At 38.2% G+C, this 14525-nt stretch overlaps 1 long non-coding RNA gene across 1 annotated transcript; it reads right to left on the bottom strand.

Annotated features, from left to right (window-relative positions):
• Positions 1 to 804: 804 nt before the first annotated feature.
• On the bottom strand, positions 805 to 1772 carry LOC108977729. The gene is made up of 4 exons (XR_001994062.1): positions 1564 to 1772; positions 1227 to 1500; positions 1054 to 1159; positions 805 to 999 (listed from the first exon to the last, which is right to left on the bottom strand). It is a non-coding gene; the product is annotated as an uncharacterized LOC108977729 (long non-coding RNA).
• Between the last annotated feature and the right edge of the window lie 12753 nt (positions 1773 to 14525).

Below are 14525 nucleotides of genomic sequence, written 5' to 3'. Positions count from 1 at the left end.
CTAATAATTTTCTGTGGTGAAACGCACTCATCCAAAACAGTAAATATCCCAAAATTGGAATATCCCTAAATTTTTCACATCGTGAACCTTCTCTATAAATATACGTTCTCTGATTCCATTTTTGGAGTATTAGTTGCGCAAACAATGATCATGGGAAAATCACCCCATTAATATACTCTTTTTAAGATATTAATTTCCTTCTCCATTTCAACGATTAAATATGTATCTCTATAAAACAGTATTTCTGTAATGTTGCATTTAATTATACAACATATTTTTCTTTTTCTATGAAATATAAATAATTCCATTTTTATTAGAACTCATATATATTTCATAATGGTAAATAAAAAACTTTTTAAAATTACAGAATTATGGCTGCCAATCAACTCTTCCTGCCGTATTAAAATAGGCCATATATTCTTGCCGAATAGTTTCTGGCCCACACCTCCTTGGATTGTTGATATTAACAGAAGCTGGAGAATATCTTTCAGCTGTGGAATTGATTAAATTTATACCATTGGTATTATTTCTTCCTAAAAAGTTGTGTAAAACATAGCAAGCCAATGCAATTTTTTGCACAGACTCTACTCTTAAATTTATAGGTGCTAAAAATATTCTGAATCTGTTTGATAGAATCCCGAAAGCATATTCAACTACGTGTCTTGCACGAGAAAGACAGTAATTGAATATTTTCTTCTGGCAACAGGTTGTGTGGTAAGGGTRCGGCTTCATTAGGTGTGTCTGAAGCGGGAAAGCATCATCGCTTACGACGACATATGGGAGACACCTATTACTACCTATAGTAGAGTTTGGTCTATCTTCTCGTAGTAACAAAGCGAGTTCACTTTGAAGGAACACTCCTGCATCATTACATCGACCGTTACACCCAATATCCACGTAAATGAATTTGCAATTTGCATCAACCAAGGCCAACAAAACTATACTGTTTGTGCCTTTAGAGTTTGCAATTGATACCCACTCTACCGCATTGCTCGGAAACTAAAATTATGAAATTATGTAATTATTTATTATAAGAAAACAAATACTTTATACCTTCAAATATAAGGCCTTCAGTCTTTTGTAAATAGCGTCACAAACTTCGGGAATTATTTGATTCGGGAAATTTTTGACCCAAAATTTAAGCTTTGAAATGATTCTCCTATTGAATATAAAAAAAATTTTAAGTTTTTAGTTTACAATACGAAAAAGTTTAATTTTAAACTTACCCGTTGCGAGAAAACGGAAGATCAGTGAGAGCTTTTCCGTTGCAGAAATTGCAGCTGACGTCACAGTATCTTGCTTTATTATGTCGTCCTGTATTGCAGATAATATGAAATTATACTGCATCTTTGACATTCTTAATAATTTTTGTGTTCATTTACATCAATGTGCAGTAGTTCCTTCATTAAAAATTAATGTGAAACTGTTGGTTGTTCTCCATACTTTAACCCATTGTCGTTTCTTTTTCCTGATTGGAAAAATCACATCTGTTAATCAGTTCTGTCAATTAAGAAATATATTTTATTTATAATTCAAAATTAAAATAAATGTTACATAACAGACCTTCTGTCTGTAGGCGCAGGTCAAAGGCCCTTGGATCCATGTATCTGGAAAAGGATCACATCGCCTCGTTAGCACCCAGTAGGATATTGGACTTCATTAATATGCTGGGGCTAAGTGAGTCCCTGTGAGCCAGGAGAGGGCACAATAGACCTAAGGTCGCGATACATTCCTCAATTATTTTATCTAACAGACCTTCACATATATGACCCTTTTCACTATCGCCTGAATCAATTTGTATGGCTTCCTCCATACATTTCAAAATATCTTTAATTAATTCGATTTTTTCGTCACACTCCACTTTCCAAAGTATTTATAATATATTATGTATGTTGGTATACATATTTAAAATATTAATTTCAAAAAAATATACGCAAATGCAACTATTTACTACGAAAGAAAGAACACGAATGCCGAAAAACGTCGCAGCGAACAAACCAAGAATTGCCACAACAAAAGTTGACGCGTGTATAACAGACTTTACAGTTGAGTCGATGTAGACATAACAGGAATGAGCTCACTCTCAACTCAACTCAGCTGAATTTGGAACCCAAATTCTATATTCATATGTTAGTAGGATGTTCTGCATTTTCTATATTTATATGTATATAATTCCCTCAAACCTTGCGTGACTGAAACTCCAATACTTGTACACAATTTTTTCTTGTCATTAATTCTCCCTCACAAATCTTGAAATGAGTAAGAAGTCAATATATTGCGTCTTTTGTTTGTTTTATATAATAAGCTCTTCACTCAACAGATGTTAAGCAAAAATAAAACAAGAGAAGACAAACAAATTTTTTAGCTGTCACCGCGTATTGAAAATGATGGATGTGAAAGCTTACAGCATGATACCGTGAATTTGACGTTTGCTTGTTCATTGTGGCAAAGTGAATTCGAAGAAAAAACTTTCGGTTACAAACGCGTCGATAGAGAACTGTGTAGATTTGTGTTTGTGCATATTTATGCAAAATTATTTAAAATAAATAATACAAGTACAATAATATTTGGAAAAAAGGGTGAGTAAATGAAATAATAATTCAATATGAAGAAGAATAAATTTAGTGCATATATGAGCCGGGAAAAAAGGTTTTTATTCTAAGTGCATCTAAGTTTGTGAAAATTATGAAGAAGAAGTAGATTTTGATTTTGATTGTGATCTTTATTTCTGAATCAGATGGATACGCCAGCGCTTTTTGATGACACCTATTTGGAGGAATGCCCAACAACATCTTGGACTCCCGTACATATGTACACTGACGAATTCCTGATTTTGTGTAACTGGAACGGTAGGGGAGGCAAGCAACAGCTATCAAAATTTCTGTTGTCCAACATATTATATGGTAAATTTAATACACACGTATTTACCTAATTTTTTGTAGATATAAATTATTTTCTGTATCAATATAGTAATTTATAGTAATAATTCTTATATTATAAAAAGAATGTGAAAATGTGCATTAAATTTAATGCAAATCTAAATAAAATTATAATATTATAAAAATTAAAAAAAAGAAATATTTTATTAAAAAAAAAATTACATTTTTGAGTTTCGACAGCGTTTACAGCGAGAAGGTTATAAAACATCCCATGTATACAAAAGTTTTGGGAGCTTTTTTGATTCGCCCTTAAGAACGTGATAGGAAAAAGTGGCTAATAAACCGGCACGCGTTACCGGGATGTCATTAAGTAACATGACCGTCACTGTTCTAACTGGGATATGGCTAGAGAATAGGATAGTAACTCGCGCGGCATTTAAAAAGTTTACGCGACGATAGCAATCCATTTTTTTTAGCCAGAATACCTTTGTGCAATGTTTGTGATAAACTCGTAATTAGGCCGTCGCCTGATTGATGAACTGGTATGGGTTCTAGCAGCTTTGAACTTCTTTGGACACGGCTCATACCAGAAATGGGTAGGTAACAACCTCAACTTGCCGATGAGTCAGTCCTCCTTTCGAGAAGAAGAAATAAAGCCTCCCAGTTCAACAGAGGAAGAAACTTTTATAAAAACGTAGCAAGTATTWWWKTAATATAAATAACAATATACTAATTTAAGCTAATTTATTTCAAATAAACTCTAGATTTTTTAGAATATTTGGAATAAAAAGCAACATAGGAGCAATTAACTATACGCATATTCCTGTATTTGTTCCTCCATCAAATAATGTTGAACTGTCTCTTAATTTATATTAAAATTGAAAAGGATTCTATAATATCAATGTTAAAGCAGTAAGTTTTGTTGTTGCACGCACGTACATACCCATTTCCCAATGCAATTTTTGAACATATCGTTTCTTACGAGGCATCAAGATAGGCAAAAATTTATTGTATACTAATTCTATTGCCGTGCCTATTGTCTACGGAGACTGAATATTGCTTATGCAATGCAATATATAGAATACTAATTAGTATGCCATATATTGAAAGCAATAAGCTGTCACTTCAGCTGTTTGACAGATTAGTTTTCATTTCTACGAAAATTTCGAAGAGGCAACACATCCCACTTACACATATATCGACGACAGTTTCATTTTGGTAATTTTAGATTTAGCAGAGCGAGTATGTAGAAGCTCACGCAAGTGAGGAAAGTTCTCTAATCGCCATTCACTTGGGAGTGGCCAGAAACGATTCTTTTACATATGCCTCAAGCAGCTCACGACTTCCGGTCTTTGACCAAGTATCGAGTATCCTCTGGGTAGCCTGAGAACATCCGTTTGAAGGCGAGCTAAAGTGAGAAGGCGAAATATCCYCTACATAGGGTTGTGTGCTGGGTTTGGGACCCGCCACGACATCACCGCCGTCCAAAAAATGCGATGGACGGGACAAGGACAGAGACGAGTAGGTCCTTGTGGCATTTACTACAGTGGCCATATAAAGGAGCGAAGGTTTGGTGTTGAATTCGTGGTTTCAGAGAGAGACTCGGTAGCGGAGTACTATCATCCACTCCGGTGAATGAACGTCTAGCCACAATCCGCATCAAAGTTAGGTTCTTCAATATATCGCTGATTTGCGCCCACATCCCGACGGATGAGAAGGACCATGTGACCAAAGATGCCTTTTATGGGTGCTTAGAGCGCACTTATGAGAGCTGCCCCCGGCACGCTCTCACAATCGTGCTTGGTGACGTAGACGTTAGTCGGTAAATTCAGCCTCCACGAGGAAACATCCCCAGATGTGCTGTGGCTGATCAACTTTGCCAGGGCAAGAAATATCGTTATCTGAAGTACTAGATTCCACCATAAGAAGATACATCAAGCTACCTGGCTGTCTCCGGATCGAAAACCACCWACCAGATCGATCATGCTGTGATAGGCGGAAGACACGTCTCCAGTATTTTAGATGTGCGTGCACTGCGAGGTCCTAACATCGACTCGGACCATTATCTTGTTGCAGCCAAGATTCGAACCCGCCTCTCTGCAGCAAAAACCGCACGATATCAAACACATGGAAGGTTCAACGTAGAGAAGCTGCAATCACAACAGACAGCCGAACGATTTTCTATTCGGCTTGCATTCCTGCTCTCTGAGAGCTCTCGTCAAAAAATCGGTATAAGGGAACTGTGGGACAGCATTTCAAACTCCTTACGGACATCTGCAACCGAAACCATTGGTTTTCGGAAAGTGCAAAAGAACAGCTGGTACGACGAGGAGTACCGTGTCGCAGCGGAGAGAAAACAGGCTGCCTACCTCGCAGCGTTACGATCAACCATAACACGTGCGGGATGGGATAGATACCGAGAGCTGAAGAGGGAAGAGAGACACATTTTCGGACAGAAAAAGAAAGTGGCTGAAACGTGTGAGCACGAAGAGCTTGATAAGCTGGCCGACAGGAGTAATGCTCGAAAATTCTACGACAAAATGCGGCGGCTTACAGAAGGTTTCAAGACCGGAGCATACTCTTGTAGAACCTTCAAAGGTGATCTGGTCACCGATACCCAGAGCATACGTAAATAATGGAGGGARCACTTCTCCAGCTTGCTGAATGGCAGTGAACGCACAATGCCAGGAGAAGGCGAACCCGATTCCCCAATCGATGACGATGGAGCAGACGTTCCATTGCCCGACCAGGAAGAAGTTCGAATAGCAATTGCCCGTCTGAGCAACAACAAAGCGGCGGTTGCCAATGGGTTGCGCTCCGAGCTATTCAAACACGGTTGCGAGGAACTGATAAGGAGCATGCATCAGCGTCTTTGTAAAATATGTTCAGACGGAAGCATGCCCAACGATTACAATTTAAGTGTGCTATGCCCAATCCACAAAAAAGTAGACCCCTTAATCTGCGCCAACTACTTGATTGGACTTTATCAGTGTAGCTTCAGACCTGGAAAATCAACAACCGACCAGATATTCACCATGCGCCAAATCTTGAAAAAGACCCGCGAAAGGAGAATCGACACTCACCACCTCTTTGTCGATTTCAACTCTGCTTTCGGCAGCACGAAAAGGAGTTGCCTTTATGCCGCGCTGTCTGAATTCAAAACTCATACGGCTGTGTAAGCTGACGTTGAGCAACACCAAAAGCTCCGTCAGAATCGGGAAGGACCTCTCCGATCCGTTCGAAACCAAACAAGGTTTCAGACAAGGCGATTYCTTATCGTGCGACTTTTTCAACCTRCTTCTGGAGAAAATAGTTCGAACTGCAGAACTAAATAGAGAAGGTACCATCTTCTATAAGAGTGTACAGATGCTGGCGTATGCCGATGATATTGATAACATCGGCCTCAAACCCGCACTGTTAGTTCTGCTTTCGCCAGACTGGACGAGGAAGCAACACAAATGGGTCTGGCAGTGAACGAGGGCAAGACGAAATGTCTCCTGTCATCAAACAAACAGTCGTCGCACTCGCGACTTGGCACACACATCACTGTTGACAGTCATAGCTTTGAAGTTGTAGATAATTTCGTCTATCTTGGAACCAGCGTAAACACCACCAACAATGTCAGCCTAGAAATCAAACGCAGGATAACTCTTGCCAACAGGTGCTACTTCGGACTGAGTAGGCAACTGAGAAGCAAAGTCCTCTCCCGACAAACAAAAACCAAACTCTATAAGTCACTCATAATACCCGTCCTGCTATAGGGTGCAGAGGCTTGGACGATGACAACAACTGATGAGTCGACGTTGCTAGTTTTCGAGAGAAAAGTTCTGCGAAAGATTTATGGTCCTTTGTGCGTTKGCCACGGCGAATATCGCATTCGATGGAACGAGGAGCTGTACGAAATATACGACGAYATTGACATAGTTCAGCGAATTAAAAAACAGCGGGTACGCTGGCTAGGTCATGTTGTCCGGATGGACGAAAACGCTCCAGCTCTGAAAGTATTCGACGCAGGACCCGCCAGGGGAAGCAGAGGAAGAGGAAGACCTCCACTCCGTTGGAAGGACGAATCGGAGAAGGACCTGGCTCCGCTTGGAATATCCAATTGGCTCCACGTAGCGAAAAGAAGAATCGACTGGCGCGCTGTTATTAACTCGGCTATAATCGTCTACGCCAATTAAGAATAAGAAGAGCGAGTATTAAAACGGTTGTGTTAAATTATAAAAATAAAGTACATTTTCAAAATGACTTATTTAGTTTTTCCAAAAAGTTAATATTTAGTTTAATTTGTGGAAAAATTATAAAAAATGGATTGGCGAAGTCTTGAATTTAATTACCTATTACAAGCATAAAACAAAATATCATTGCTAATCTTTTTTTTTTATTTATTATATTAATTGATATATAAAATTTTTGCTAAAATTATTATAGTCCAAAAATATAAACTATTTTTTTCATGAAATATATTTGTAGAAAAAAGTATATTTTTCGTTTGTTTTCATACATATAAAAATGTCAACAGTTGAAGAGCTCAAAACATGCGCTACATCAATTCGAACCTATCTACCCGATGTCTTTTCACAAAGGATTATATAGTGATAACAAATACCTACATTCCGGTTTGGCAATATCAATAGATTTTACAGTTAGTATGCCATAAATTTTTGCGTGTCGAAATGCTCCGTTAGGTTTGCGATCATAGTTTATGTTTTACATTTTTAAAAGCGGGTGCAACATATGTATGACTCTGGCATGGATGATATGATACTCACTTTTCTCTCGAACATGTTCCCTGATTATTTGACAGCGGTGAAGATCAGGGAATTTCGAACAGCTGATATCAGAAAGGGCGGGATGCTATAATTAACTGACAAAATCGGTGACTGGTAGTTGGCACCACATAATTGAAAATTCATTAGTGTTTTTTATTTAGATCAATAGTATGACCTTTGTACATCATTGTAATACAATTAAAAAATTTTTCAGACCCTTCATTATTTTTTAATTAATTAAACAAAATAATGATGGGAAGTTAGCACCCCACCCCACTAACTTTTATTTGTAGACCGAAATACTATTAACCAATGGAAAGCAAATCGTTTGTAGATAGTAAATACCTTGGTTTCATTCTTTTATACATAATTATTCATTAGATTTTAATTAATTTAAAAAAAGGTCTATGGTGAATGAGTTATTATTGAGGTTTATCAGGCTGGTTTTCGCTTTCGAGTTTTGATTAAAGATAATTAAAATCAATAACTATATATTAAGTGATTTGTTAACGGTAGGAGCCAGGCTCGAGTAAATATGAATTCCCTTTTATAAAAAAGTTATAAAAAAGTTAGCTATKTAATGTAAAGGAGATTCTAAAAGTGAGATATTTGAACATCTTAAAATTTGATATTTCATACTGATTTGACATTCGCTTGATTTTGCATTTATTTCTCTTTAATTACGTGCGATCGTTAATTATCTTTTAATAAGTGACTTTTGAATGAGTTTTTTTAACGGGCATCGCTAATGTGGGTACAAAGTTAATTGGTTAACACCAACTTTGAAATTTTGGTATATTCCATTACGAAAGACAATTTAGTTTTGGGTTGGAACATTTGTAGTTTTTATTTCCTATTTAAATCAATTATTTTTCGATAATTTCATCTTGGTTGTTTTAACTATCTATATAGAAGATGCATTTTAAAGTGATTGTGATTTTTTTACATTTTCCTTTGATAATTTTCAATACGTCCTGTCTGACTCTAATAGTGGTTAACAGGAGTTAAACCATCTCTCATCGTTGTAAGAGTTTCATTAATTAACCGTCTTCAACTAAGATTATTAAACCAAGGGTTTGGTTTAATCCTGCAGTACGTAAATAAGTCCGGAAGGGCGAATTTGTTTACAGCCAACTATTGTTTTAGTTAGTTTGTGATAACCATCGTACAAAGTAGGCTTTTTCACAAAATTGCCATTACGCAACAGCCACAATCCGTTCATTTATGCCCGGGACGAGTCACATGGAGTTTCAAAGCTCCATTGTCCTGCCTATCTTTAATAAACTTCCAAATTATCCCTGTGTCTTGAGATTCAGTCAGCATATCATGTGCAGACACCATTACGTCGTCATAGTGGATTACAATTGAATACAAAAATATGTGTTCTGTCAAAGTCTTATTTGCCCGTTCTATTTTCCGAACAAGGCTACCAGTCCCATCAACAGATATTGAAGAATAATCCTTCGTTATTTTACGATGTTGATTATATGTACGAAGCTGTTGATGTGTGCTGAAGATGACCAAAAATTTATGTGAAAAAACATTGTGGATGGATCCCTGGTATTTCCCATATCTCATAATTTCTAAATTTTCCATAACTTTTTTTTTGCCTGCTTCAATTTCGTATCAATTATTGAAAATTTTTTTTTTTTGCCTGACGAACAGCTTCTGTTTTCGGATCTTAAGGAGGCAGACGACCACCAAATTTAGTGCTTTCCTTCATGTATACTTTTATATAATTCCGGCAGCCTTTGTAAAACGCCTCTTCTCCCACCTTGTTTCGACGTTCACCGCCGCTTTACGTCCTCATGTTTAGTACTGAGAGTATTTGTGTCCTAATAGTCATAAAGAAATATCTTTCTTCGGGTTCTTCATCCAGATAACAATATAAAGGATTATTGCATTGTTCGCTAGCACAGTGACCAGTGACGATCAGATAATGGGTAGCTTTGCCCGATCGTGAAAGTTTGTGCTTGTCGAAATTGAAGCAGCATGGGAGATTAGTTTGACGTTGAATGATCTCGAAAAGTTCATCTGGAGGTCAGGAAATAAATACTTTCAATAATTAATTATATATCATCACAATGTCTAACAATACATTTTTTTTTTCATTTTCAAATGAATTTTTAATGGATGATAATAGAAAAAACAAAAATTCTTTATATTTGTGCCAATAATTGATGGAAATTTTTGCTTTTTATTCTTCATTCAATTAATAATGCCATACAAATCATTTTCCACAGTTATGTAATTGTTTCAATGAATGATGGAGATTTTTTATTTTTATTCTGATAGTAGCTAATTAAAAAGGAAAATGTTCATTATCGCCTTATTAATTAATGAAAAAGGCAAGAATTGGCATTCATTAAAATCCTCTCCTGAATCTTAATTAAATTTTACTGGTACGTAACGCATTGGACTCGCTTTTGCAAATTTCATATTATACTCATTGATTTTAATATTAAGGAAAAATCCCCAATGATGACTTTCCACTCTAAATTCAATTTAAATGTAGCTGCCCTATTTCTCATTATCGAAATGATTGTACTTTTTTGAAACTTCCATTGAAAATAATGAAAAAATTGGAATAACAAATTTTTCATTTACAATTTAATAGATCATAAGTGAGTTTAAATTTGCATTAGATTGGAAAGTGAAAAAATCAAAACATTATTCGGCATTAATATTGTCATAAAAATAATTTAATTTTGAAAAAGCCATTAATAGTTTAGAGAGTAATATTTTTACCGATCTCTGATTCCTGAACGGAAAGTAGTATAAGTACGTCCATCATTATAAGTTTTTTCATCTCCTTGTATGCTCATCCATTCAGCTGCAGTGACAAGCACTTTGAATTCGTCTAAATCCGCACTTTCCGCATGCAGTTCAAACGACTCATTAAAGGGATCACTGAGTCTTCGAACGTTAATTTGTGAAGTGAAACATTTTTCACCTCTTCACGAAAAGGAATTCCCAATTCATCACATGCAATAGGAAGTACCTTTCTCCTATTGTTAATGACACTCAAATATACATTATATGGTGTCCATTTATTTTCAACTCCTTGCTCATGGTTTTCCATATTATATGCGAAGAAATTGGAAAATTATTTCTCTCTGTAAAATGGTCGATATGCTTTTTAATAACTACTACGACATCCTCAACAGCTACTTTAGCATGAGGTGCCATTGTTGATGTAGCCTAAAAGAAAATTTAGTCGAAAAATTGGTAATAAAAAATTAAAAAGTCGTCAAACTTTGTAAATATGCTCAATTCAAAATTCGACCGTTAACAAATCACTTATTATATAGTTATTGATTTTAATTATCTTTAATCAAAACTCGAAAGCGAAAACCAGCCTGATAAACCTCAATAATAACTCATTCACCATAGACCTTTTTTTAAATTAATTAAAATCTAATGAATAATTACGTATAAAAGAATGAAAACAAGGTATTTATTATCTTCAAACGATTTGCTTTCCATTGGTTAATATTATTTCGGTCTACAAATAAAAATTAGTGGGGTGGGGTGCTAACTTCCCATCATTATTTTGTTTAATTAATTAAAAAATAATGAAGAGTCTGCAACATTTTTTAATTGTATTACAATGATGTACAAAGGTCCTACTATTGATCTAAATAAAAAAACTAATGAATTTTCAATTATGTGTTGCCAACTACCAGTCATTGACAAAGTCAGTGTGAAACGAAATTTCGTTAAACTGTGCGAACATAAATTTTTATGTAAATTAGTTAATGATTTTGCATTTTAACATTTATATATGCATTTTCTTCTTCGTCTTGATTGGCGTAGTCACAGCTTACGCGATTATAGCCGAGTTAACAACCGCGCGCCAGTCGTTTCTCCTTTTCGCTACATGGCGCCAATTAGATATTCCAAGTGAAGCCAGGTCCTTCTCCACTTGGTCCTTCCAACGGAGTGGAGGTCTTCCTCTTCCTCTGCTTCCCACGGCGGGTACTGCGCCGAACACTTTCAGAGCTGGAGTGTTTTCGTCCATCCGGACAACATGACCTAGCCAGCGTAGCCGCTGTCTTTTAATTCGCTGAACTATGGCAATGTCGCCGTATATCTCGAACAGCTCCTCGTTCCATCGAATGCGATATTCGCCGTGGCAAACGCACAAAGGACCATAAATCTTTCGCAGAACTTTTCTCTCGAAAACTAGCAACGTCGACTCATCCGTTGTTGACATCGTCCAAGCCTCTGCACAATATAGCAGGACGGGAGTTATGAGTGACTTATAGAGTTTGGTTTTTGTTTGTCGAGAGAGGACTATGCTTCTCAATTGCCTACTCAGTCCGAAGTAGCACCTGTTGGCAAGAGTTATCGTGCATTGGATTTATAGGCTGACATTATTGGTGGTGTTTACGCTGGTTCCAAGATGGACGAAATTATCTACAACTTCAAAGCTATGACTGTCAACAGTGACGTGAGTGCCAAGTCGCGAGAGCGACGACTGTTTGTTTAATGACAAGAGATATTTCGTCTTGCCCTCGTTCACTGCCAGACCCATTTGTGTTGCTTCCTTGTAAAGTCTGGAGAAAGCAGAACTAACGGCGCGGGGTTGAGGCCGATGATATCAATATCACCAGCATAGGCCAGCAGCTGTACACTCTTATAGAAGATGGTACCTTCTCTATTTAGTTCTGCAGCTCGAATTATTTTCTTCAGACACAGGTTGAAGAAGTCGCACGATATAGAGTGTTTTATCTGAAACCTCGTTTGGTAACGAACGGCTCGGAGTGGTCCTTTCCGATTCTGACGGAGCTTTTGGTGTTGCTCAACGTCAGTTTACACAACCGTATTAGTTTTGCAGGGATACCAGATTCAGACATCGCGGCATAAAGGCAGCTCCTTTTCGTGCTGTCGAAAGCAGCTTTGAAATCCACGAAGAGGTGGTGAGTGTCGATTCTCCTTCCAGGGGTCTTTTTCAAGATTTGGCTCATTCTGAATGTCTGCTCGATTGTTGATTTTCCAGGTCTGAAGCCACACTGATAAGGTCCAATCAGTTTTTTGACAGTGGGCTTTAATTTTTCACACAATACGCTCGATAGAACCTTATATGCGATATTGAGGAGGCTTATCCCACTTTAGTTGGCGCAGATTGTGGGGTCTCCTTTTCTGAGGATTGGGCATAGCACACTTAAATTCCAATCGTTGGSCATGCTTTCGTCCGACCATATTTTACAAAGAAGCTGACAGTTCACTGTCATTCAGCAGGCTGGAAAAGTGTTCCCTCCATAATATAAGTATGCTCTGGGCATCGGTGACTAGATCACCTTTGGGGGTTCTACAAGACTATGCTCCGGTCTTGAAACCTTCTGTAAGCCAGCTTATCTAGCATTACCCCTGTCAGCCAGCTTATCAAGCTCTTCGTACTCACGCATTTCGGCCTCTTTCTTTTTCTGTCTGCAAATTCGTCTCGCTTCCCTCTTCAACTCTCGGTATCTATCCCATCCCGCACTTGTTGTGGTCGGTCGTAACGTTGTGAGGAAGGCAGCCTGTTTTCACTCCGCTGCGGTACGGCACTTCTCGTCGTTCCAGCTGTTCTTCTGCATTTTCCGAAAACCAATGGTTTCGGTTGCAGCTGTACGTAAGGAGTTTGAAATGCCGTTCCACAGTTCCCTTATACCGAGTTGTTGAGGAGTGCTCTCAGAGAGCACCCCATCGAAGTCGAGCAGCCTCAACCCATTTGAGGATGTTTCGTCGTGGAGACTGAATCTTCCGACCGTAGTGCCAAAGATACCTTCTTTGCCCACCCTGGCGTTAAAGTCGCCAAGCACGATTTTGACATCGTGGCGGGGGCAGCTGTCATAAGTGCTTTCCAAGCACTCATAAAAGGCATCTTTGGTCACATCGTCCTTCTCTTCCGTCGGGATGTGGGCGCAAATCAGCGATATGTTGAAGAACCTCGCATTGATGCGGATTGTGGCTAGACGTTCATTCAGCGGGGTGAATTATAGTACTCGRCGACGGAGTCTCTCTCCCACCACGTTGGGGTGCGCTCCTTTATGTGGCCACTGTACTAAATGGCTCAAGGACCTACTCGTCTCTGTCCTTGTCCCGTCCATCGCATTTCTTGGACGGCGATGATGTCAGCCTTTATTTTTACGAGGACGTCAACCAGCTGGGCAGCGGCACCTTCCCAATTAAGGGACCGGACATTCCAGGTGCATGCCCTCAATTCGTAGTCCTTATATCGTTTGCCATGGTCGTCATCAAAAGTGGGGTCTCTCAACCGAGGCTGTTGTTGCGTTTGCATTGGGGTGGTTTTTTTACGTGGCGGGTCCCAAACCCAGCGCACAACCCTATGCAGGGAATGTTTCGCCTTCTCACTTTAGCTCGCCTTCAATGTTGTTCTTAGGCTACCCAGAGGATACTTTGTCAAGGACCGGAAGTCGTGTGCTGCTTGAGTCATATGTAAAAGAATCGTTTCTGGCCACTCCCAAGTGAATGACGATCAGAGACCTTTCCTCACTTGCGTGAACTTCTACACATGACTCCATCCTCCACCATATAGTTTTATTACAGCAGAAAATATGTGAGCGAGAAGGTGATAAAAGATCACATGTATCCAAAAGGTTTGGGAACTTTTTTGATTCACCCTTAAGAAAGTGATAGGAAAAAGTGACAATTAAACCAGCACGCGTGACCGGTATGTCACTAGGTAACATGACCGTCGCTGTTCTAACTGGGTACATACTTTTATGCGTACACATATAAATATGTGCGTATGACATTCCCACACAAATAATCCATATACAACATACATACCTATATGCGATCTAAAAAATGAAAACATTCATTCGTTTATATGGAGAAAAAGAAAAGGGTTCTTTTTGGGGGTTTT

The sequence above is a fragment of the Bactrocera latifrons genome, unplaced genomic scaffold (genome assembly GCF_001853355.1).
Source record: "Bactrocera latifrons isolate USDA-ARS-PBARC rearing strain unplaced genomic scaffold, ASM185335v1 scaffold_947, whole genome shotgun sequence".
Classification (NCBI taxonomy): domain Eukaryota; kingdom Metazoa; phylum Arthropoda; class Insecta; order Diptera; family Tephritidae; genus Bactrocera; species Bactrocera latifrons.
This window is presented reverse-complemented; position numbering and strand designations above follow the sequence as displayed.